Below are 25,837 nucleotides of genomic sequence, written 5' to 3' on the forward strand. Positions count from 1 at the left end.
CGGGGTTTGTTTAGTTTGCAAAATTTTTTAAAAAAAATTCACTTTAGTAATTTTCAACCGAAGATTACAAAAACTAAATATTATCTAATTATAAAACTAATTACACGGATAGACGGAAAGTCGCGAGCCGAATCTATTAAATCTAATTAATTCATCGTGAGAGAATGTCTACTGTAGCATGATGTTGTCCAATTATGGTCCAAATAGGTTTAAAAGATTCATCTCGCAATTTCACCTGGGGTTATAGAATGAATTTTGTGAGATATCCACATTTAATACTCCTAATTAGTGGTCGAACTTTTAGATTTACTGTAGCGCTAAAAAACTTTTCAAAACTAAATAGAATCTTAGTTCTCAGTCATCGGTTCATTATGCCTACCTCTAATGAACAGGATCAGCCTGCAGCAGCGCCTCCACTCCTCTTACTCCACGCCTTCGCTCCTTTTTCTTTTGTTCTATTTGTACATATTTATTTATATATGCCTAACTCTATAGATAGCTCTATATATAGTACATATATACATATACTAAATTCAGACAAAAATATATTGCTAAATGGAATCAAGCAAACAGTTTACGCGCGCGGTGGCGCGCGCACTGCACTCGTCAATACTGATAGGCGCGGGTGCGCGCGAGGGCGTAGGGGAGTTGGGCAGCTGATTCGTCAATCGTCATGCATCATGGAGATTGGAGGCCACCGGGAGGATCCGGTATGTATAGGTCGAGACATGCCCTTGACGTCGCCTTTCGCGGAGCTCACGTCGTGTCAACTGTTCAGCACGCACGCGCGCCGTCGCCGAACAAGATTATTCAAGGACAGTTTCTATTTGTAATTTATGGTGGTAACGAAAATACTCTTCGTCAAAATTAGTACCAGTCGTAATTGGAGTTGGACACGGCCGGACACGACGACGACTGGCGCGACCGAAAGCTCACCCAAGTCAATATGTCGTCGGGTAGTAAATGGAATGGCGCCTCTGGTAGTACTAGTACATGTGTGCTGACTCGTTTGGGAGAAAAGTTGCACGCTGGACCGTACGCACGGCTCATCAACTACTTATTGCTGCCACGTTCGACACGTTGTGCGCGGGGGGACTACTGGGCAGGCGGAGTCGACACGCCGTGCCTAGGCTAAGCCAATGGCCATGGCCCCCCTCGTTTCCGAGCACGCATGTGTACGCAGGCCGGACGATAGAGCTAGGCGCGATCCATGCATGCGCAGCACAACGGGTGGAGTCACGTGCTCACGTTTTAAGCTCTGGATGCGGTAATTAAATCCTATACTTCTAAATTTTCCCCATATTTACTTAAATAATATAAATATATATGCTACGAAGTGCTGCACCCCCGGCCCGGCCCTATACATGTTCTTCTCTAGCTCGGGCCCTGGCACCTGGCAGCACATGCATGGCATGCCACGGCATAGGAAAGGTCGATCATGTAGGGGTGGTGGAGAGGGTGGGCAAGAGTCACGGTGCAAACTCTGGCGCTAGCTGCTCCTGCACGAGAGTATCTGATCCCTCCGCAAACAGTGTTGGGTAGCCATATACGGGAGCGCGTACGTGCCTCGACAGTGCGAGCTCTACCACAAGTTGCTGAGTGTGAGTGTTGACCACTCGTCCACTCCTAAGGTAACTACTGGAGCTTCGAATGATGTACTACTAGGAGTGGCTGCAACCTGCCCTTCAACTGATCAACAACCCCTTACAATAAAAGAAGAAGCTAACAACCAACTCTCCCACGGATATTTTATTTTGATCTTCAGTTAGGCGCTATTAGCGCAATTTTTTTTCATTGGAATCTTACTAATTTGAAGTACTAAATGAAGTCTATTTACAAAACTTTTTACACAGATGGGTTGTAAATCGAGATACGAATCTAATTATGCTAATTAATCCATGATTAATTAATAATTAGCGTATGGTTACGGTAGCATCACTGTTGCAAATCATGAATTAAGTAGGCTCATTAGATTCGTCTCGCGATTTACAGCCCATTTATGCAAAAAGTTTTGTAAATAGACTTTATTTAGTACTCCATGCATGTGTCAAAACATTCGATGTGACGATTTTTTTATGTTTACGCAGCCTAGGCCGTGTTTAGTTGCGCTCCGTAAAGTTTTTGAAAAATCATCTTTCTACATTTGAAGTACTAAACATAGGCTAATCACAAAAATAATTACAGAACTCGTCTGTAAATTGCAAGACGAATCTAATGAGCCTAATTAATCCGTCATCTGATTACAATCTAATTAGGTTCATTAGATTCGTCTCACGATTTATAGGCAACAGTCGCAATGCGTTTTTTATTTTGTCTAGATTTAAGTCTCCATACAAGTGCCGGAAAAAAAAATTTGGAATTATGATTTTTGCATCTAAACACGGGCTACTCTACTACCGGCAGGCTTGACAGGTGTACCGTGACAAGCCACTACCTTTTTGGCTGCGTGCGCGCAGTGCCGCCGGTTTCCGTACAGCTGCGGGACGGCAACAAGCCTACGTGAGTGGCCCTGGCAGGGCCTGGCCATGCAAGCACGACGAGGCCGCTCCAGTGCTCCACCGATACGCGTGCAAAATAATTGCACTTACCCCTACGTCCCCCGCCACGGCCCACCCGCCTCTTTTGTCCCCAGGCCGCCGGGTCAGGTCGCCGCAACTTTCTTTTACCTCTAGACGGGGGACGGTGGTTGTCTGGCACTGGCAGGCGCCCCCACCCGCGCCTTTCCCGCCCGTCGCTCCACGCCCACCGGAAGACGGACACCACCACATGCATCTATCCTGCAGGCATCTTCACCTTCTTCAACCGCCCCGTTCGTTTCTCGGCCGGACTAGCCGCGGTTTCCGGCAACCGGTCGCCGTGAGAGTCGGCCGGCGAGCAGGGCCGGCCGGTCGAGCAGATGCGGGGAGTGAAGAGAGGAGCTGCGAGGTTCAGAGAGACACCAGCCAGACATGAGCTCTAGCTAGTGCGATGAGCGGCGAGCAGCTTGACTTGACCGGAAAGAGGATTCACGGGCGCGGCGGTGAGAGTAAAAACCGAGGAGGATCGCGCGATCCAGGCCCCCGCATGATAGCACCACGTGGTGTGCCGTCGCCTCTGGGTCCGGTCCGGACAAGTGCGGTGTGCAGCGGCGAGCACGAGCAGCCCCCAGCGCAGCGCGCCGGCTGCTGGGCAAGTGTCCACGTGCATCCTCGGCCGCGACTGGCAGTTTGGTAAAGGGAGCCCCGAGGCGCGTCATGGGGTTTCGTTTTGATGCGCCCAAGATTTTCCGTCGGGGCACTCGGATACGGCGCAGGACGTCGCCACACGATAGGCTATAGGCTAGGTTGGTCCCTAGTACTAGAGGCCGGTTCGCTCTCCAGTCTCCACAACGTGCAGAAGAGGCAAATTGCCCCTAGTACTGGTAGGCGTACGTACGGAGTACGCCTACTGCTCTGCTTCTACAATACTACTACCTACTACTACGGATACGTACTCGTACGGAGTATTCGCAATGGTACCATACGGCTTTGAGAGCCGCTGATTCCGGCCCATGTCAGCTCTCTGCACGTTGGAAAGGCAACCGCTGTCGCTGCCGACCGTGGTGGCACTGACGTGACCCGGATTCTCATCCTCGCCGGAAGCGCCAGCCCATGCACGCACCACCTTGTCAGAGTACCTGTCGCGCCCTGCTGCTCTTCTCCTCCAGGCTACAGAAAAGGAAAATCCGGGGGAAAGGGCGCACCCGGTGCAACGCAAGTAGGGTTGAAAACGTACGTTACGACCCGTTATGTTTTCTATTTTTATCCGTCCATTTCCATATTTGTGGGATTCCGTTTCCTTATTTACGAAAGTAGAAATGAGGTTTCTCCGTCCGTTTCCGAGGAATCCCGTTTTTACATGGAATTGACCCGTATTTATTATGTTTTTCATCCCGTTTTTAATCTACCTAAGATATGTCTAAAAATTAATATGTTCAAAAACATACCAATCACTAAGTATGCGTGATAACATATTAATACATGGCGTACTAGTGAATATTGGACTAATAACTTCGTACGTGTATATTATTTTGTGACTTTGTTAATATATACTCGAGCATATTTGATCGCGTTATTTTTTCCGGTTCAACGTCCGTACTGGTTCGTTTCCGTACTTTTGCGTAATCCGATCCCGTTTCTGTACTCGTATTTTCCGAATTCGATCCCGTTCCGTCAAAAAATATAGAAACGGAAGTAGAAATAAGATGTTTTCATCGCTAAACGCAAGGGATGGATTAACCGCGTCCGTCCACCTGTCCGAGACTCCGAGCGCGGCCATGTGGGTTGCGCCCCACCACCGTGTTCGGGCTCCCCGCGCGGCGGACCACCTGGCCCCGCCACCACGGCGTCTCGAGTGTTCAGACTACACGTTGCGAGTTTGGCACGGACGCGCGGTACGTGCGCTCCGTTTCGCAGGCCAGGCGTCCCGCTTTGGACGGAGTACGTTTTGTACTGTCACGGCGGGACGACACCGAAACTTGCGCGCCGCGCCGTGGAGACTGGCCGGTGCACGTACAGCGTGACCGTACATGCATGCGCACGGTGCGAGCGTACTCGATTGAGCTGCCGGCCTTGGTGCTCGGTGGGGCGGGCAAGGCATCATCATCACCGTCCGTGGCGCGGCCGGCGGGCGATGAGACGGAGCAGCGGGCAGCCCGCGCGCGCGGCCTCGCGTTCGTGGTTTCCCATGAGCCGCTGCCGGCCGCCCTGTCCGCCCCGCGGCCGACCCCGGGCGCGCGCGCCGGCGGCCACCGGCACCGGCACGGCACGGCACACGGAAGCGTTTCCATTCGTTCCCCGCCCTCGGGATCTCTCGGGCCGCCGGCCGCGGCAATGCGTCCTGCATGCTCGGTTCCCTGCGTGCAGCTTGGACGGGCCGACGCACGAGCTGCTTGAAGGTTCCGACGCCGGCGAGCGGTGGTTTTACTAGCATTTTAGATTCCGATCGTTGGACTTCAAATTGTCATGTGCTGTGCGGATAGGAGGAAAGAAAGGGGAAAAAAGAGAAATACTTGCCCTGCCTCTATTATTATATTATGTATGTATTCATTTATTTGCGACGAAAACAGCGGCATGCAAGCTACGACTTGGTCACGTTTGCTCCGCAAAACTGCTGAGAAATGCGTATTATTCCCACATGTTATGCTGCCCCTTCCTTGTCAACGACGTAGGTTGATGTCTCCGTATTTTTCTATGCACCGTTCCAGCTAGCTACTTCCTTGCTTAAATATATACGCGCACACAAAATACGCTTGACGCGTCTCATCCTTAAATTCCCCTACTCGTTTTGCGCGGAGTATGTTAATCCGAGAACAATCAAATCAAAACCGACGTCAGCGTCAGATCACTACCCCTGCCTGGTATACTATACCATCTTGACCAAATAAACAAATACGAGTACGGGCAAATTATTTTAAATTTCTTGTCGAATCTGAAAATAAAAACTAATTATACAGTTTAACTGTAAATGACGAGATGAATTTTTTAAGACTAATTAGTTCATGATTGGACATGAATTGTCAAATAACAACGAAAGTCCTATAATAACAAAACCTAAAAATTTTCCAAAATACGCTTGAGGCTTCTCATCCTTAAATTCCCCTACTCGTTTTGGGCTCAATATGTCATAATCAGAAAACAATCAAATCAAAACCGATGTCAGCGTCACTACCCCTCTCTGGTAGTATACTATATATACCATCTTGACCAAATAAACAAATGCGAGTACGGGCAAATTATTTAAAATTTCCATTCGAATCTGAACACGAAAGCCATTCCAGTCCAGAGAATATTGGCAAGTTGCCGATCCCCCCCCCCCCCCCCCCCCGAGCGTATACGCTGGCCGGTGGCGCGTAGCCAGCTCGCGGCTGGCGGTTACGCGCCGCGTACGCCCCGGCGGCCACCGGGGAATATACTCTCCTGGGCGAGCGTACGGAGCAGGTGCGCGCGCGTGCCCGCCGCCGGTAATTCGAAGTAGCCGCTCGGGCACATCACATGGGGGCCCGTCCAAGGCTGGGCCTGACCTGTCACATGGCTCTAAACAATTGCGTCCGTCAGATGGAGGAGGGGATCGCAACGCAAAGCACTCCTACTGCTGTACGGGCGACCGGTGCCGGGCCAAAAAAACTGTCCCGCCGGTGGTGGGCCCCCCGTCGCCGTACGGCCCGGAATCACGGGCCGTCGCTGGTCGATCCCCGTTCCGTTTGCCTCCGTGATAGGGCGGCGGTTTGGTTGGTCCCCCGGTTTTGGGGTTCCGGCCGGGACTCCCCTACACCGTCATCGATCTGATACTGAAAGCTGCGTGCTGTTTTTATTTCTCTTTCTTTCTCTCTTACAGTCTTTCTTGTTATTTCCCCTCCCTTTGCTTAAACAAGAAGGCGGCCGTTATGTAGTATCATATCATATACACAGGCACATGATTCGGTTTCTGAACTGTAATGATGGAGATGGACGAGTTCTGCATACGGTGGTCTTGCTGCAGCCATCTGGCTTTCAGACATGGGCGGAGCTAGGGGTATGCCCCTGTATTCCTTGGCATACCCAAGATTTGAGAGGAAATACTAATAAGTATATTCTTAAAAAATACTAATAAGTATACACAGATTTAGGGTATCTCCAAAAGTCTTTCTAAATTATACTCTCTAAATTATCATTTGAGAAGTCTTCTTCATAAAAAATTATTTTTAGTTGTTCTATATTTTGTGTACACTCTATAAAGTCATTTTCGTTATCTATTTTTGGATTATTTTTCCATTGAAATCTATTAAAATCTATATTCCTAGTAATGAGGAAAGATACTGTCAAATGTGGCTCATAGACCCAATACGACAAATCCCACGAATGAAGCCTGTGCTGGGTGCCGTGATCTCGCTGCTGAAGGCGGCTCCGCGCTCAGTGCTCCCCCGCTCAAGCGATCGGTGACCGGCGACCTAACGGTTTCGCGACCTTGCATCATCGCCCCTATCGGATATCGCTCGCATGCTCTCCTCCTAGCGCGAGTTGCAAAGGGTTGGGGCACCGGCGGCCAGGCACTGGCGGCAAAAGGTGCCAAGCGATGCACCTTCTGCGACCTTCCTTCGCCCGGTGGCCCTCCTCGGACAACTGTTTTGTAATATTATTTAATTATTCATGTTTAGAATTTATACTTTGGTTACTATTATAAAATTATCATGACCATTATAACTTATTGTCCATTATCTTGCGTATTTGCTTTGAATTTTTTTTAATATATAGCATACCCAGCCGTTGATTAGTGGTGGATGGCATACCCAACCATAAATTCCTGGCTCCGCCACTGCTTTCAGATACAAGTAGCTTTTAATGTTGCTTGCCATTTCTTTTCTTTTGGAAAGGTCGTGCAAGTTACCTGAGCGTCAAATTGCAAGTTTGCAAGCTATGACGTCCCTGGGTTCACTTGTAAGGACAAGCTAAACGATCCAACAAAGAGCACTGCATGCATGCGGTCTCTGAACGATTTTCTAAAGGTGACGAGTCAAGTCATGAGCAGTGAGTTCCGAGATGTTTCGAGCAGGTCGACGTCCTGACCGCCCGAGCACCAAGAGAGCTCATTTCATTTCAGGCGAGTCGTCCCAACGAGCAAACGGGAGCTCAACATCCCTCATCATCATCAGTCGATTCTGAAGATCTGCTGTGGACGGTGGCGACCGGCGACCGGCGAGTCCGTCCGTGCACGCGGGTACGTACTAGTCTCTACGGTAGGCTAGATCGTCGTCCCTACCAGTTTACCGGTGCGTGTTCTCCCGTGACATGCTGCAGAAGATTTTTCCGAGGTCCGAATCGCCTGATGGCGACGCCATGCGCGGCGCCTCGAGTCGTCGACGGAAACGGCCAGGTCGAGCAGGTGGTGGCGATGAGCCGATGACTGGTGAGGCGCCATGGGTTCGGTCTAGAAAATTCGGGTGGAGATAGATCAGTAGAAATCCCCGCCCCCTCCACGCAACCTACGCAGGATGTACGCAATGATTCGTGATCACACGCCAACCCCACCGGGCTAGCTCTTCCGGGCTCCGGCCGGTATTCCCGTCCAGCACGGGACAACGAGTCATCTAAGCAGCATCACGTACGGAGGTGTCAAGCGACGCGATGCATAGTAGGAGCTGCTCTAATGATCACGTACAAGAGTCACCTAAATACCCTTATGTATTTCTTAGTTAAGAGTTTGAGTATGTTATTTATTTATGTAATCACAACTATTGTACGAACCCGCATTCTTCACATTCTTATATAATCCGGCAGTGCTCCTGCTATTGAAAAAAATGATCACGCGATCCACAGGCAACCACACACGGCAAAAAAGAAAGAAAGAAAGAAAAAAGAAATACTTCCCATTTTGTGAAGGAACATCCTCGAGAGAATGAAAGCAGTTCTTGCACGAATCGGTCAATCATATATAAACGTGAGATCTTCTTCGCGAAAATCTTCTTCGCGAAAAGAAGAAGGATGCAAGTGCTAAACTTTAACACCAGTTTATCAGCAGGCGAATCCAAATGCTATTTTTTTTGCACCCGCTAGCTGGATCATTCGTCACGGGGGTTTCAGCTGCTTCTGCTTCTTCTTCCAAGGAGGCCGAAATGGTTTGGCCGTTGCTGTCACGACGCGACTGCACGGGCGGGCGTCAATTCGCACACTTGCACGGACTCTACGCACGAGCTGCGGGCGACCGGTCAGATTTACGTCCCGTTCACAACCAGTCAGCCACAGGACACTGGATAGAGCAGATTCCAGCTTTTTGTTGGCCGAAAAATTGGACCGTAACCGATCTTTTTTTTTTTGGCACACTTGCGCCGGAGAATCTCCCTAGCTAATCAATAGTCACTCCTCAATCAATAGTCTACCACTCGTACTGTCACACCCTGAAATTTTTGAATTTCAGGATGTGATTAAAATTAAAAATAAAATAACAATTTTCTCATAGTTTTAAAATTTTGCAACATTTTCTTTTGTTCGCAGGGAATTTAGAGAAAATAAATAAAGCTTGTTTGAATTTCTAAAAAAATAAAATGAAGTTGTTTGTGTGTTGCTTTCAAGCCTCCTTGTTTTGTTTTAATGTTTGAAGTTCAATTTGAATTCAAATCTTTGTGTTTGAATATGAATTGAATTTGTTTGTTTGGTTTTGAGAAAAAAAAGAGAAAAACGTTTTCAGCCCAGCCGGCCCAGCCACCTCCTTTTCTCTTTCTTCTCCCGCGGCCCAAACTCCCCCTCCCGCCGGCCCACTTTTCTCTCTCGGCCCAGATCGGCGCCCCCTCCTCTCCCGGCCGACAGGCGGGCCCCGCCTGTCGGGCCCGTCCCTTTCCTTCCGCCTGAGCGGCACTCCAGCTCAGGGAGCCCCACCGGCCCGGACCCTCCGAGCCGTCCCGCTCGCCAAAGTCGCGCGCTCCGAGCCGCCAGCCGTCCAAGTCGAGCCGTCGACCCAGCTGAGCCCAGTCCGAGCCGCTCTGACCTACTCCACACCGTCAGATCTAGATCCAACGGTGCAGATTAGATCTTACCCGAGTCAAACAAGCCAGGTACCGGTCAACTAAGGAACTTTTTGCAAAAGAGACCCTCGGTTTCAAGCAAATCAACCCGCGGTCCATGCTAGGTGAAAAGAATTTACAAACCAGTCCTTTCTTTTATGGTTTAACCCCTCTGCTTTTCCAAAATAGAACCCGCAGTCCTGCTTAGGTGTTTTTACGTGCTAGCCCTTGAAGTCTATGGTTAATTAGGTTTTAGCCCCTGGTTTCATTAGAGTTAGCCCCTGGAAGTTCAAAACTCTCACAAAACAAGTCCCTGGTGCACTGTTTTAGCCATATCTTCTTCGTTTTAACTCCGTTTTCATCGATTCTCGCGCTCACGTGATCCTTGCAACGTCTGCGATAGCTTTATAACCTTTTTATCCTCTGTGAGCATACTTTGCTGTGTCTTACAAATCTTTTCCGTTAGTCCTTAACCCTTTTGGCTAATCGCGACTAAATCCTTAACTCACCGTTTAACCCATAGAATCGCCGTTTTAGCTCCGTTTTCGCGTTTCTTGAGTTCCCGTAATCGTAGCAACGAGCCCTATCCTTTAGTACGTTCTTTTAAAGCCTTTCTTTGTTTTGGTGTATTGTTCTTAGCTGTACTTGTTGTTTGTTTTGTATGTTTGCCCGAAGATTGTTCCGAGTAGAAGAATTGCTGTTTGAAAATTGAAGATCAAGAATTGCAAGTGAGCAAAAGCTGAAGGGCAGTGAAGAGCAGTAAGAGTAGGTTTTCGTTGGAGAAAGGCAAGTGACCCTAACCATTCTTCTATCTATGCTTTATTTACAAGAGTACTATGATTTAATTGGAACATGGAGAACCACCCAAGAAAACCGTACAACCATAATACTAATGGGCTCTGGTCTTGGCTAAGTAATTAGATGAACTATATGTTGTGTTGGGGTTGTTCCGTTTGGTGGTTATGAGTTTGTGTTGTGGAGCGGGTGAAGAAAGCTGCGTCTTCTGAGGGACCGCACGGCAGGGACCAACACATACATATAGGGATTCTTTGTAAAGGCCTCGTAGCGTCCCTATGCAATCACACCTTGGAAGTGTGGTATTGTGCCTGATCAGCACATATGTGTGGTTGGGTTCAAAGTTCTTCAGAACTTTTACGCGAATTGTGGTGAAAGTGTACAACCTCTGCAGAGTTAAAACTAACCGGTTAGCCGTGCTCATGGTCAAGAGCGGCTTGGACCCTCACATGATTAATAAACTTAAAGATGGATTTAAATCACTTTCTGGTTATTTCTTGTGGCCTTGCTGAGTACCAACCATAAGTGCACTCACCCTTGCTTACTGCTGCTCAGAAGGAGAAAGTTGTGGTGAAGTCTTTTGAAGATGTTGCTGAGTTCTAGGCGTACGCAACCCCCAGTCGATTGCCTGTGAAGTTTGAAGCCTTCGTTTCCAGGATAAGCTGTATAACTCTGATAGTCTTTTATTTGTTTTATTTCTCTTTTTCGTGATACTGTTACTGATTATTCACTTATAATGTCTCTATATGTATGAAACTTGATCCTGGCATACATATAGCTATGCATTCAGTTTTATCCTTAAAACCGGGTGTGACAGAAGTGGTATCAGAGCTGTATCGACTGTAGGACGTAAGCCTAGGTAGCAATGATCGTTTTCTAAGGTTTCTTTTAATACAAAATCCATTCATACTTATTCCTTGACCCCTTCCATTGAATATTCTCACTCCTTAGCTTTTTCTTCTCTCAATCCACTTTGATAACTCACCTTTCTCGTCTGACCCCTTCTCATTTGCACCTTATTATTTTGCAAATGTTAGACCCTCAATTCTAGTCGGTCTAATTTCCCCTTCTGGATCACTCCTTGATTTTAATCCTCTTTGATGTATGATTATACAAATTCCATCCTTGAATTTCTTTTAACTTATCTTTCTTGAGCCTATTTTTTCTTTTAATTTGTTTACAATGTGCTCAGTTTTCACATTGTGCCTCTTCTTTCCAAAATAATAATAATAATAACAATACCGCTCTGGAATCATCCCTTGATTTTTGATTCCAAAGTATCTTTCCTGATTCAAGAAAATTAGATGATCCGTGCCATGGATACTAATGCCTGTCCAAGTCATCTGAGATCCAAGTCATCTGAAGAATTGAGCTGCTAGTTCATCATAAGGAGTCGAGTTGAATTGGAAATAATACCATCTGCTCACCTTCATGCTCATGTTGGATGAAAAATTCAAAGCACTACCAAAGAATCAAGCTTGAGCCACATGGTGACGCTATCACTACTACTGCAATCACGATGGCGAAGTCAACGCTGGACAAGTTGAAGGAGACACGTGTTATCTATGATGAAGCTGGAAGATATAATCAAGCTTAGGAGTACCCCTTCTAACTCTATTAACAACGTTTAGCACCGTTTTTGACTGTCTTGACTGGTGGAATTCAGTGTTTGCATGATGATGCTTGTCTTTATGACCTTGTTTGATTCGCTTCTTTGTAATGATTGTCGGTGTATTGTGGGTCTTCTACCTACAATAACATCGGTTGCCTAGATGAGTTCTTTTTTTTATCTCCCCCTCCTTGTTATCCTCTGTCTTTCTACCTAATCCTTTAATGGATGTCAAGAAGGAAGTTTATGGCAACACTCATCTACAATGATCGACAAATGAAAGAGGCTGAAGACAAGAATGCTCTCCTTTCCTTTCTGTTACCCCCATATCTTTCTCACCTCCTCCTTGATTTATTTAAGTCACAACCACCAAGAGTTTGTGAAGATGATAATATGGACGTTACCTTGATACTCGCTTTTTCTTTCTCTCTACTGACCTTGTCCCTACCACACAACCAGATGTTGAGCCCCAACAGAAAGGAGAAAGAAGACATCAACATTCTAGCACAAACTCAAGGAGTACAAGCAATGGTTCCAATCAAGGTCAACAACCAACAACATGTTACAGAGCAAGCCTCCTCTCGTAGGAGCCACAACCCTGTTAGCAGTGATAATCAAGTCCCAACCGGTCTGCCAGCGTTTGATAAAGAGAAGCTATTAGCTATGCAAGTTCGTGTCCTACAAGGAAGGTTGCAATCTACAACAACATCCTCGAATAACATGGAGATGACCAAGACAGAAGTCCCCACTGGACCAGTGAAGAGGCAAGTTGCTGAAGCATGGAACAATGAAAAGCGCAAGAGGAACTATGAAGCACCAAAGCCACTGATAGAGGAACAACATGAGATTAGTAAGACTCCAGGAACATGTCAATGCTGCGAGCATTATGGTCGTCTGTGTCTTCAAGAAGATAGCTTAATGACAGCAGAAGTAAGACAACATTATCATTCAGATATCAAGAGAAAGTTATCTACCCAAGATCCAGTTCTAGAAAGAGTTGCCCAAGATGAAGACCGTACTCAGACTATAAACCTCGATGATTGGACTATCTCTTTCAAAGAGTTTCAGCCTAAAAAAAGCAAGCAGTCCAAGAAACAAATTGATAAAGCAAGCCAAGAGAAGATGGAGTTACCACAACCATTGGCAGATAGAAGTGTTCAACCCAGTTCCAACCAACTACAACCTGAAGTGGTTCAACCTCCATATGACAACTCTATCAAGAAGAATCCTGGTGCACAAGCCATTCCACCAAGAGTGGAGATGCAGCATAAAGGTAATCGAGATGGACGTATTAAAAGAGTACTGTGCTATAAATGTGGTGGAAAAGGGCACTATGCCAACAGATGTTCCGCAAAATGATGAAGTTAGGATGAGTATGCTAAGAGAATGTGTTTTGTATGTAGTAAAGAAAGGCACTATACCAATGGATGTCCAACAAAGCGTAAGAAGACTAGATTCCATGATATTGGACTATACTGTCTCAAGTGTGGAGAAGATGGACACCTTGCCAGTTGGTGTAAAAAAAAGAAAAGAAAAATGGTAATTAACTCCATGACAGAAGTACATGAAGACTTGAGAGGTGATACAAGACCCCAAGCCAGAAAGAAACAACCAAGCTCTATTCAAATCACTTACTCAAGGTACGATGGAAGTTCATCGATGGATGGGCCAGTTGAGAAAAAGAATGGATAGTTAAAGGTGGAATTAGATTGAGTATACATGAAGTGTTTGGCATGAGTTGCGGAGAATAAAGAAGTATGTTTGAGGAGATTTTGTAAGAGGAAAAGACCAAGAAGAAAATTTAATATGTGTTGGATGCTGTCCACCGGAACCTTTGTCTCCTGCTAGCCTTGTGAATCTCGGGACGAGATTCCTTTTAAGGGGGGTAGTTCTGTCACACCCTGAAATTTTTGAATTTTAGGATGTGATTAAAATTAAAAATAAAACAACAATTTTCTCATAGTTTTAAAATTTTGCAACATTTTCTTTTGTTCGCAGGGAATTTAGAGGAAATAAATAAAGCTTGTTTGAATTTCTAAAAAAATAAAATGAAGTTGTTTGTGTGTTGCTTTCAAGCCTCCTTGCTTTGTTTTAATGTTTGAAGTTCAATTTGAATTCAAATCTTTGTGTTTGAATTTGAATTGAATTTGTTTGTTTGGTTTTGAGAAAAAAAAGAGAAAAACATTTTCAGCCCAGCCGGCCCAGCCACCTCCTTTTCTCTTTCTTCTCCCGCGGCCCAAACTCCCCCTCCCGCCGGCCCACTTTTCTCTCTCGGCCCAGATCGGCGCCCCCTCCTCTCCTGGCCGACAGGCGGGCCCCGCCTGTCGGGCCCGTCCCTTTCCTTCCGCCCGAGCGGCACTCCAGCTCAGGGAGTCCCGGCCGGGCACGCCCCACCGTTCCTTTGCCTTGGCGCGCACTCCAAGGATCCCCGGCCGCCCCTATTTATAGCTTCGCCCGTGTTCTTTGCCTTCCTTCGCAAACCGCCGCCGCCTTTTTCCACTTCAAACCCTAGCGCCGCCATTAGAGCTTTGGAGCTCGGAGCCGCCGCGAATCGCCGTACCTCCGCCTCCCCTCGACGCCCGAGCGTCTCTGGAGTTCCTCCGCAGGGTGAGAAACGTCGCGCCCCTTTTCTTTTCCTCTCTTCCGCTCTCCCTTGCGCGAGTTTCCTCGCCGGCACCGCCCCTCCGCCTTACGCCGCCGCAAGCCTGCTCTGCTCGCCCCTACCCCGCGCAAGCTCCGCCTTCGAGTCCGTCGTGCCGCGCGCTCGCTTCCCAACCTAGCCGCGCTCGAAATCGAGCCCCGGACGGTCGATTCCGATCTGCTCCGGTGACCCGCCGCCGCGTTCCTCACCGCCGGCGACCGTGCGCCACCACCGGCTCCGCCCAGACCCTCCGAGCCGTCCCGCTCGCCTAAGTCGCGTGCTCCGAGCCGCCAGCCGTCCAAGTCGAGCCGTCGACCCAGCTGAGCCCAGTCCGAGCCGCTCTGACCTACTCCACACCGTCAGATCTAGATCCAACGGTGCAGATTAGATCTTACCCGAGTCAAACAAGCCAGGTACCGGTCAACTAAGGAACTTTTTGCAAAAGAGATCCTCGGTTTCAAGCAAATCAACCCGCGGTCCATGCTAGGTGAAAAGAATTTACAAACCAGTCCTTTCTTTTATGGTTTAACCCCTCTGCTTTTCCAAAATAGAACCCGCAGTCCTGCTTAGGTGTTTTTACGTGCTAGCCCTTGAAGTCTATGGTTAATTAGGTTTTAGCCCCTGGTTTCTTTCGAGTTAGCCCCTGGAAGTTCAAAACTCTCACAAAACAAGTCCCTGGTGCACTGTTTTAGCCATATCTTCTTCGTTTTAACTCCGTTTTCATCGATTCTCGCGCTCACGTGATCCTTGCAACGTCTGCGATAGCTTTATAACCTTTTTATCCTCTATGAGCATACTTTGCTGTGTCTTACAAATCTTTTCCGTTAGTCCTTAACCCTTTTGGCTAATCGCGACTAAATCCTTAACTCACCGTTTAACCCATAGAATCGCCGTTTGAGCTCCGTTTTTCGCGTTTCTTGAGTTCCCGTAATCGTAGCAACGAGCCCTATCCTTTAGTACATTCTTTTAAAGACTTTCTTTATTTTGGTGTATTGTTCTTAGCTGTACTTGTTGTTTGTTTTGTATGTTTGCCCGAAGATTGTTCCGAGTAGAAGAATTGCTGTTTGAAAATTGAAGATCAAGAATTGCAAGTGAGCAAAAGCTGAAGAGCAGTGAAGAGCAGTAAGAGTAGCTTTTCGTTGGAGAAAGACAAGTGACCCTAACCATACTTCTATCTATGCTTTATTTACAAGAGTACTATGATTTAATTGGAACATGGAAAACCACCCAAGAAAACCGTACAACCACAATACTAATGGGCTCTGGTCTTGGCTAAGTAATTAGATGAACTATATATTGTGTTGGGGTTGTTCCGCTTGGTGTTTATGAGTTTGTGTTGTGGAGCGGGTGAAGGAAGCTGCGTCTTCTGAGGGACCGCACGGCAGGGACCAACACATACATATAGGGATTCTTTGTAAAGGCCTCGTAGCGTCCCTATGCAATCACACCTCGGAAGTGTGGTATTGTGTCTGATCAGCACATATGCGTGGTTGGGTTCAAAGTTCTTCAAAACTTTTACGCGAATTGTGGTGAAAGTGTACAACCTCTGCAGAGTTAAAACTAACCGGTTAGCCGTGCTCATGGTCAAGAGCGGCTTGGACCCTCACATGATTAATAAACTTAAAGATGGATTTAAATCACTTTCTGGTTATTTCTTGTGGCCTTGCTGAGTACCAACCATAAGTGTACTCACCCTTGCTTACTGCTGCTCAGAAGGAGAAAGTTGTGGTGAAGTCTTTTGAAGATGTTGCTGAGTTCTAGGCGTACACAACCCCCAGTCGATTGCCTATGAAGTTTGAAGCCTTCGTTTCCAGGATAAGCTGTATAACTCTGATAGTCTTTTATTTGTTTTATTTCTTTTTTTCGTGATACTGTTACTGATTATTCACTTATAATGTCTCTATATGTATGAAACTTGATCCTGGCATACATATAGCTATGCATTCGGTTTTGTCCTTAAAACCAGGTGTGACACGTACGTCGTCCAACGGTCCAAGTCACCAAGTGTCCAAGACTCCAAGTGTGAGGTCGATTGTCGTCGTCCAGATTTGATCGAACCAGATGCATGGCATGATGGAGAAACACTGGTATAGGCACGAACGTTCGTGCAGGTACGGCGAGGGACGTACGGCGCAGCTACGGCGTCCGCGTGTACGGAGAATTCCTGCCCTGTCATCGTCAGTCAGTCGGCCATTCCTACCCACACGGCACTCGCTGTTAGCCTTTCTCCTTGGCCATCAAGTGCATTGATACAATCAGGCGCGGTTTTTTTGTGGAAGGGCGATCGCTCAGCCATTGGGGGACATTGCCTTCTTGACTGGCCAAAGATATGTCGCCCTCCTGAGTTGGGTGGCTTAGGCATCATCGGCTTGCAGCGTTTTGGTGACGCTCTGCGTATGCGGTGGCTATGGCTCAGACTCCCTGGCATTTAGGGCTTGTTTGCTTGGTGCCCTGGCAAAGCTGCCTGGCCCAGGCAACGAGCTCAGGCGTTCGATTTTGGTGGCCTGGGGCCAGGATCGCTGCCTGGGCGGCGTGCTGCCTGGCAGGGCTGCATCCAAACAAGCCCTTACTGCCCGATGATTGCGACCCTTTTGTTGAAGCCATGTTTCATGCCTCGACTCACATGGAGCTGGGCGACGGTCGTAAAGCGCTATTCTAGGGAGACCGATGGCTTCAAGGAAAATCAATTGAGGAGATTGCCCCTCGTCTTTGTGCGTCGGTGGGGAAGCATGCAAAGAAGGTGAGAACTGTTGCCCAAGCACTCAACGGAGACATTTGGACAAGGAATATTTCTGGAGCATTAACAGTGCAAGTCATTCTGGAATACTTGCTCATCTGGGATATGACACGAAGCATCCAACTCTCTGATGATAGAGCGGACCGTTTGTGTTGGAAATGGACTGCAGATAGGACCTTCTCCACTGCCTCAGCCTATCAATCCTTCTTCATTGGACAGCAATCTGTGGAGGGTGCGAGATTACTCCGCAAAGTGCGTGCACCGGCAAAATGCAAATTCTTCATCTGGTTAGTGCAACACGACAAATGCTGGATGGCTGCCCGAAGGAGGAGACACGGATTGCAGGATGATGATTCTTGTGTGCTCTGTGAACAAGCGCCAGAGACTATTGACCATTTACTAATTCAATGCCCTTTCGCTAGGGAGCTCTGGTTCAATTTATTCAGCAAGCTAGGTTGGGAGCCCGTTTCTCCTTCGGCTCAGGATCGTCGGCTGGCCGCTTGGTGGACTGTTGCTAGGAAATGTATTCGAAAAGATGACCGGCAATGCTTCGACTCGGTGGTAATCCTGGTTTCTTGGATGCTATGGAAGGAAAGAAATAATAGAATGTTTGAGCGCGCTACAAGATCAGCATTAGCTATGCTAGCTTGGGTGGTCGATGAGTCTGTAGCCCGGTTCCTTGCAGGTATCCGTTGCTTGGAACCTGTGGTGTCGGCACTAGGTACAATCCCAGGTCGCACATTAACTATCATGTAATCGCCTAACTCTGTGATCTAGGTTGGTTTCCATTCTCCGAAACTAACTTGTATGTTGTACTTTGCTTTTCTTTCTCTTAATGAAAAACGTGCTCGGGCACGGTCGTGAAAAAAAACGTCAGTCAGTCGGCGGTGACAGCATTGTGCCAAAATTGCCGACTGGGTTTAACTCTTAACTGACCGGAGTACTATACTGCTGCGTACTTTGCTGTGCGTTAAGGAATCCTTACCTCTCCTAATAATCGAACATCATCAATAGTACCAGTGATTCTTTTTGCTAATAATGGACTAGGTTTAACTGACGGTACGGCCCTCGCCTTGGATTTACAAGAAAGTTTTACAAGCGCTGAACATGAACAGTACACTCCATGTACTGCTTGCTTCGTCCTTGCGTCCGGAGTTGCCACGGATGTCATCATGGTCACCGCCGTCGCTGGCGCTGACAGGGATCGATCGGACCGGCCGGCAGGCCGGCGGTGGGCGCTGGCGGGGACCGGTAGGATCAGATCGAGCTCCATGGGAGCAAGCCAGTGCGCTGCACATCAGCCGTCCTTGTTCGTTGCGGCGGCGAGAGTCATGGCTGCTGACGCGGCAGGACGGCAACACACCTACTACTAGTAGCAGTCAACTGCCGTCACGCACTCGGATCCGACAGCCACGCGGTGGCATGCCAGCCGGCCCCGTTGCCGTTGCCGTTGCATGCTTGGACCGGCAGTAACGCAAAAGCCCGGACCGTCTCGTTGTCGCTGGCCCCGCCGTGCTCCATGGGAACACGCAGCAACACGGGCACGGTCACCAGCTGAGTAGGGTAGGGCCTCTCTCCCCCGGCCACCGCAAGCGCGTGAGCCGCCGGCCGCCGGAGCCGGATCGACCCAATCATGCAAGCTTCCGTTTCGTTCCGTGGCTACACCCGGCGGGCGAACCCAATCATCACGTAGCTGCAGCCTGATCTCCCCAGGTTTCTCCTGACGAGATGCTGAGACGGAAAAGCGAACACTCCAGCATCGAAAACCATTACACCAACGCGGCTGCTGGACAGTTGTGGCTGCGTGCGGCACATGGCCCAACCTGGAGAGGCTCCAGTCTTTTCTTGCCCCCAAAGCTCCCCTTTCCGTAGTCTTTTTGGCTTGCACACAAAGATTTAACAATTCATAAATGGCTCACTCGGTATGGATTGGATTCTCCAGCTGTGCAGTCAGTGTGTGGATGGACTACGCAGCGCGTTTGGCGATTTGGGATTCTCTTCAGTCCAGCAGTTTTTTTTTGAAATGTTCAGTCCAGCAGTTGGGCGTGTGTGAAGGCGACTTTGCACCCGATGTTCAGTCCAGCAGTCCACCTGTACTTGAAAACAGGGGGGAGGAATGTGGAGGTGGATAAAAAATGTGGGTTTCGCTTACAAATGTGAATGATTTTTTTTTTAAAAAATCGTATGATTCGTTCGGGTCTCAAACTCAATGCAGCAGCTAGCAGAGATTCAGTTTGACCTTCCCTTCCGAAACTGTCCCCAGCTGCTTTGGAGGTTCGCTCATGCACACACTCACTTGGGGGTGTCTTCGGCTTCCATGACGTTGGGCCGACACGGCCACAGATGGATCCGAGAATAACATGGGCTGGGCCCTATTCAACTCTGGGCCTCTGCAAGCTTGTCGGCTTGAAGCCTCGAAGAGTGTGAAGTTCTCTGAATTCTTTTTGTTTCAAAACGAAAAGGGTTATTCCGAATCTGGAAAGGCAAATTTTTTTAGGTTATCTGGAAGGCTTTGTTTGATCCGAGGGAAATTTGCACGAGTGCAGCGTGCGCGTGCAACCACAAAGTGCGATCGAGCTCCATCACAAGCCACACCGGACAGCACCGCTGCGAACGAAATCCCCCGTGCTAAAAGTCGATCGAGTTACTTTTTTCAGACACGCCGAGAAACCCACGCTTAGGATAAGAGCGGTAAGTGGCTGCAACAGCACATGTAAGCTAACCGCTTCTATGGATCGCAAGACTTTGAAAGACCTGGCCACTGACCAGAGCACGCAGGAACCGGGCGTGCAGATCTAATTAATCCAAGTGCCTGATCCGTCATGATGAGCAGGCAGGCAGCAGAAAGTCGCGTCACCGTCCAAAAGGCTCTAGTGATCGATGCATGCATTGCGATCTGCACGGTTGCAGCAGCCAGTGATGATGTGAGAAAAATCCTCCTTTTCAACTTTTCGAGCCCGAGCAGATCAGTGAGAGGACAAAAGGGTCCGCGGTTAAAAAGTTTGACCGCACAAGTCCAGGAATTAGGATTAAAAGATTGCGGCCATCAGGATCGTCAGAGAGTGGCACCAGTTTCTTCCCTGATGAACAGGTCTCGGTCGGATTCGATGAAGAGGTCGATGGGTGGAGAGGGCTCGATGGGGAATGCTGTCAGTCTGTCTGGCTGTCACGTTGGTGTCGGTCGGGTTTCACAGTCGGTCGCCCTGGCAGTCAATATTGCCAATCCAGGCATGAACACGCGCATCTATAGGTGTTGATGTTGCAGAATCGATCCGGTCTCTCTGCGGAAACCGATTCAAGGGCGGGCGAGGGTGGTTTGTGTATTGCAAGCGTGCATGGTTTCTAGAACGGTGAAAAAACTGATGGACAGAGCGGATTCACTTTCTTTTTCTTTCTTTTTTTGAAACTTACAGCGGATTCACTTTCACTGGCGTCTTTGTAAAGGTTGGGAAAATAATTGCCCTTTCATTCTCTTGAAAAGTGAAAAATAAAGGTGTAAAAGGAGGCTTTTCGTTGTCCAAGGGAAAACGATAGTGGCAACGACAATAGTTTAATTAGCCAATGCTTTAATTGTATTTTCATAAGAAAATGCTTTTGGCATCCCTTCAAAAAAAGGAAAAGAACAAATGATTTTAGTTGCGCCAGCTAATGCTACTTTTCATTTGGAGCCGGCAGTGGTGGTTACGTCCACGAGTCAGTACAAACACTGGCTTCAAAGCAGTGGCAGAGCTAGCCATGAAATCAAGGGGGCTTATTTTCTTCTCTCCTTCATTCTTTTCTTCTTCCCCTCCCTTCCTTTCTCCTTCATCCCCCTTCTTCTTCTTCCTCTTTTCTCCTCGAAAATAGATGGACGGCTCAAATGAGGGCTCCATTGTTTGTGGGGTCTACTAGACCTGTCGCTGGATCCGTCCCGCCTTGGAAGAAAATATAGGCATGGTTTTTAGTTATTAGTAAATGTTATTTTTTTAAATCTAGATTAAGATGAGCTAACTGGCGAGAGCTACAGTTAAGAATGTTCAAACTAGGTACGCGACAGAAGGAGATTGTTAGGCTATTTCCAGCAGCTCGCGGTTGCGAATCCGTAAAACGGATCCGATCCGCACCGTAAAACCAGTACCCGCATCGCGATTAAGGTAGCCCCTTCCAGCTAGGGTTGAAAATGGGACGGGAAAATCCCATCTCGACCGGCTCCGTTTACCGTCTAAACCGACCGTAAACCGTTTCCGCGGGAAAAACAGGAAAATGGGAAAACAAAACAGGAAAACGGGCGGGAACGGGAACGGAAACGGTTGGGGAGTTTTCCCGACCGTTTTCACGGTTCCCGTTTTTAGCCGGGAAAATTCCCGCGGGAATTCCCGTATTTGTCATCGTCGGCTGTGTTAGAAACGTGAACTGTTGTGTGCATGTGTTACAACATGAATTGTGAGTTCGTGATTCACTTTACCTATGTTGCTTAGTTATACGAGTCTTGTTTTCATGTTATTTATGCATAGTTGCAATTATTTTGTCGAGTTAAATGTTTGAAGTGGTTGCATATATTTTCCCGTTTTGAGTTATCGATTCCCGATCGTAATCGGCATGCTCCCGACCGATTGATTCCGTTCCCGTTATCCTGTAATACCGATTTCGTTTTCCCGTCCGACTTTCCCGTTCCCGCTTCCGTTCCCGACCAAAAAATACAGTTGCGGGAATGGTTAAGGAGTTTTCCCGACCGTTCCCGACCGTTTTCATCCCTACTTCCAGCAGCGTGCGGCCTCGCAAAACAGACGGTTGGCTCCCGCCAGTTGGAGCACGGATCGCCGGAGCGGAGGGAGCTGGAGGGCGGAGGCCGCCATAGGCCCGTGCTGGAGGGTGGAGGGCTAGCGGCGAAGAGATCGGCTGGTGAAGGCGGCTGTCCGTGCCTGGCACACGTCGGCGTCGTCGCGGCTCTGGAAGGCATCGGCGGCTTGGACGAGTGCGGCAAAAATCATCGAGGCGGCGGACAGAGTTGGCATTGGAGCGCTAGAGCATCGGATCGAGGTAAGAAAAGGGCTTCATATCCACGAATTTGTTGTCAATCGGTTCGATTAGTTGTTCCTTTGTTGAAATTGATTGGATTTATAAAGGGAAAATATGTTTTGGGCAAGAACCCTAACGAATTTGTTGTGAATCGGTTCGATTAGTTGTTCCTTTGTTGAAATTGATTGGTGTTCTTGTGTGCAGCTGAAGAACAAATGCGACACTTTTGTGTTTGTTCTCCGGTCTCTCTCCCATTTATTTGATCATTTGGGTCCTCACGTTGTACCAAAATGCTTGACATTGTTCTCCGTTTCTTCTGAATTGCTGTGTTTTGGATTTGTGCTCCACTGCCTCGGGTGTAATTCACCTCACCCAACTGCTGAGAAGCAGCACCGATTCCTTGCCACAAGTTGTCCATTAATTGCCTATCACATATGAAAATTCAGTATGGTAAAGAATAGAGGGTAGCTCTTGGGGGGAAAAAACAATTTTGCAGCCACTTGAACACAAACAGAGGGGGCATGCGCAATTCAAGATGAAATCTTAGTTCAAGGTGAAATATTTATTCCTGAGCTATTGTAGTTAACATCTTTCACATGGATCATTGACTCCTGAACTACAAAAATAGAAAATTACCAAGAGAAAAACCATCACCAATTTGCAAGGAGAACAATCTGCAGTTCTATCTCTGATTGCTTGTGTTGAAAAATTTGCTTGGCAAAGACCTAGGTATATGTGGTTCAGATGCCTATCTTCATCTACTTCCCCCTCATTCTGTAAAATTTATTTCCATGCATACCATTCTAGGGATGATAAAGGGGATCAGAGATTTGCTACAACCAGTGTTGTCTATTATCCAGGATGGAAATCTAGCCAAGGATCTAAATGCCAATATTTCATTGCTGTTAAAAGGATTGCTCATGACCAACTTAAATACAGAGAAAAGCATAAGGGCACGCAATTTCTTCATACAATCTTCATCAATTGGTCTGGAAAATCATTCAAAGAACTATCTACGGGAGTATGATATCAAATCCCTAAATCAACTGGCCTCCGCATGGTTAAAAAATAACCCACCCTCTGCACTTCATCCACCTACGCATCAAGCCCTATACCACCAACCCAGACCATTCAGAGTAAAGATCTGACCTTGAAACGACCGTAGCCGGAGGCGGAGCCGATGAAGAACCAGCGCTCCCGGGTGAGGACGGGCATTGGGATTGGGTGCGCCACCGCCGCTTCCGTCATCCTCGTTTTGCTCCTATGCTTTCCCACTGTCGTGCCCTCCTGGATCTTGCCTTGGACTCCAGCTCCAGGTCGCCGCGGCCGGGGAAGGGGGCGTCGATGCGAGGTTCGCCGAGGGAAGAGAGGACCGCGAGAGAGGCGTGTCTGGGCAAAGGAATGCGAGAGAGGAGCGTCTGGGCAGTTGGAACGCGAGGAGAGAGAGGATGCGGTGAGGAGAGAGAACGAGTGAATATGCATTCCTATTTTACGCGCTACATCCGCATCCCGCTGGAAATAGCTACAGTATCGTCGCGATGCGCATCTTCTATTTTTTTCCGCATGCGCGACGCCATGCGAGAGCTGCTGGAAACAACCTTAGTATGAGCTTAGGGCGTTTGTTTCCGAGATCTGGAAACTTGCGGCCGCGTTAAGCAGAAGCGGCTTCGAGGCCGCGTTGGCGATTTTCCGTCGCCTAGTTCAAAGGCCCGCGTTTTGCGTTGGCGGCGACCTACGAACGCGCGTCCGTCGCGATGCGTTTGGTGGGTGTTTTCTGCTTTTTCTGCTGAAATGCGACGCCAACACGGAAACAAACAGGGCCTTAGTTCTATTAATTATGTTGTCACACAATCACCAAAACTAGATGATTCCTCGCGCGTTGCTGCGGCACTTGAGACATAGAAGTAAGATTATTTTAGCTAAATAAAAGATTAATGAGAAAATAACACTCGTAGAGTATGAGACAATTTTTTCTTTTTATTTGTTTATATTTTTTCTTTGTCTCTCTCATTTTATTTTTTTCCTGTTTATTTTCTCTACCTTTTTCTTTTCTCCTTTCTTTTTTTCTTTTTTTCTCCCTTTTAATCTTTATCCTTGTATTTTTATTATTACATTATTCTTTATCCACCTCGTTTGCTCCCCATCATAAAATCATAAAAAAGTAGATTGAAAACCAAACACCTTGAAGATGAGCGTAAACACCATCAAAGACCTTTCATCTCCTTTTTTTAGATGTTGCTATGGTTGGAGAGCGAACGGCGAGCATGGATGTTGCAGCCCTGCAGCATGGCGACAGCATTGCCGAAGATGAAGTCGACGGTGCCCTTAGCTACAGCCATGCCGAGTAGGATAGGGCATGCCGAAGGTGGAGTGGAGTTATTTAAACTCGGGACGATCTTTGGGTTTCTTCATATTGCAGTGACGGCCTTTGGTTTTTTTCAGCTCCTTTCAAGTGTGTTTGTTGTGGTGGAGGAATTATTTGCGCTAGAATTGATGTCATGTCATATAATAGTGACTTGCGGTTGTGCACAGAAAATTAGTAGAAGGCATAAATAGAAGGTCCTAGTGGATGATGACGTAGATAGCTTGCATGTTGAGAGAAATAGAGTTAATGATTCTTAATGGGGACTAACTTTATAGGTTTTATAGATTACAAATTGTGGTCTAGTGGACCATGTTCCTTACATACAGTTAGAATGTTCAAACTAGGTACGCGGCGGCAGAAAGGAGACTGGATGGCGTTTTCACGAACTACCTGCCCGCACCAACTGACGAGCGAGCGACTAAGATGAGGCTAAAAGATGCTAGACTGGCTGTAGGTTTGTGGTCGGCTCGATCGTGGAATTTCTTTGAACGCTTCAGCGACTAGAATCTCAACCTCTCCAGTCTCCAGCCCAGCCTAGACCGAGCCAACGCACCAAGAAGTCTCCATCTTTGTGTCACGTGCATGTGCGCGTATTATGCAATCAATAACCGATCACGAACACGTGCTCTTTTAAAGCCAGCGAAACACACCAAGAACTCGTTTCAAAAAAGAAACACATCAAGAACAATCTCCGTCGAGAAGAGCATCTCGTCGACATGAGGAACAGTATATTTCCTCCTGGGAAGCTGAGGTGAAGCTTCGGCGCAGCGGACTAACTCGATCGGCATGAAGGAAAGAGAGACCGTGGCGTGAAGCTGAAAGCCTGAAACCGATCGATTCGATGGATGTGCAGAGACGGACAATGATCCGATGGGCTCGGGGACTTTTACAGAGGCGACCACCGATCGAGCACGCTCACGGCTCGTACGTACGTACGCGCACGTACTAGTACGCGCCAAGGACGTACTACGAGTCGAGGGTGAGGCCGCCGGAGTCAGGCAAAGCCGCGACGTCAAAGTTAGGCGGGCCGGCCGAGAGTGGCGGCGATGATGGTACGTGCTCGATCGCGGCGGCCGCGTTTCGAAGACGGCGACGGCGGACGGCCGCGCGCGCGCGCGCGCGCGGTGGTGGTGCTGGTCGTCGGGTCGTCGCTGCGATCGATCAACCAGCAGCGGCAAGTGGCGGGTGGTCCCCGCGGG

Source organism: Panicum virgatum, chromosome 4K (genome assembly GCF_016808335.1).
Source record: "Panicum virgatum strain AP13 chromosome 4K, P.virgatum_v5, whole genome shotgun sequence".
Taxonomy (NCBI): Eukaryota; Viridiplantae; Streptophyta; class Magnoliopsida; order Poales; family Poaceae; genus Panicum; species Panicum virgatum.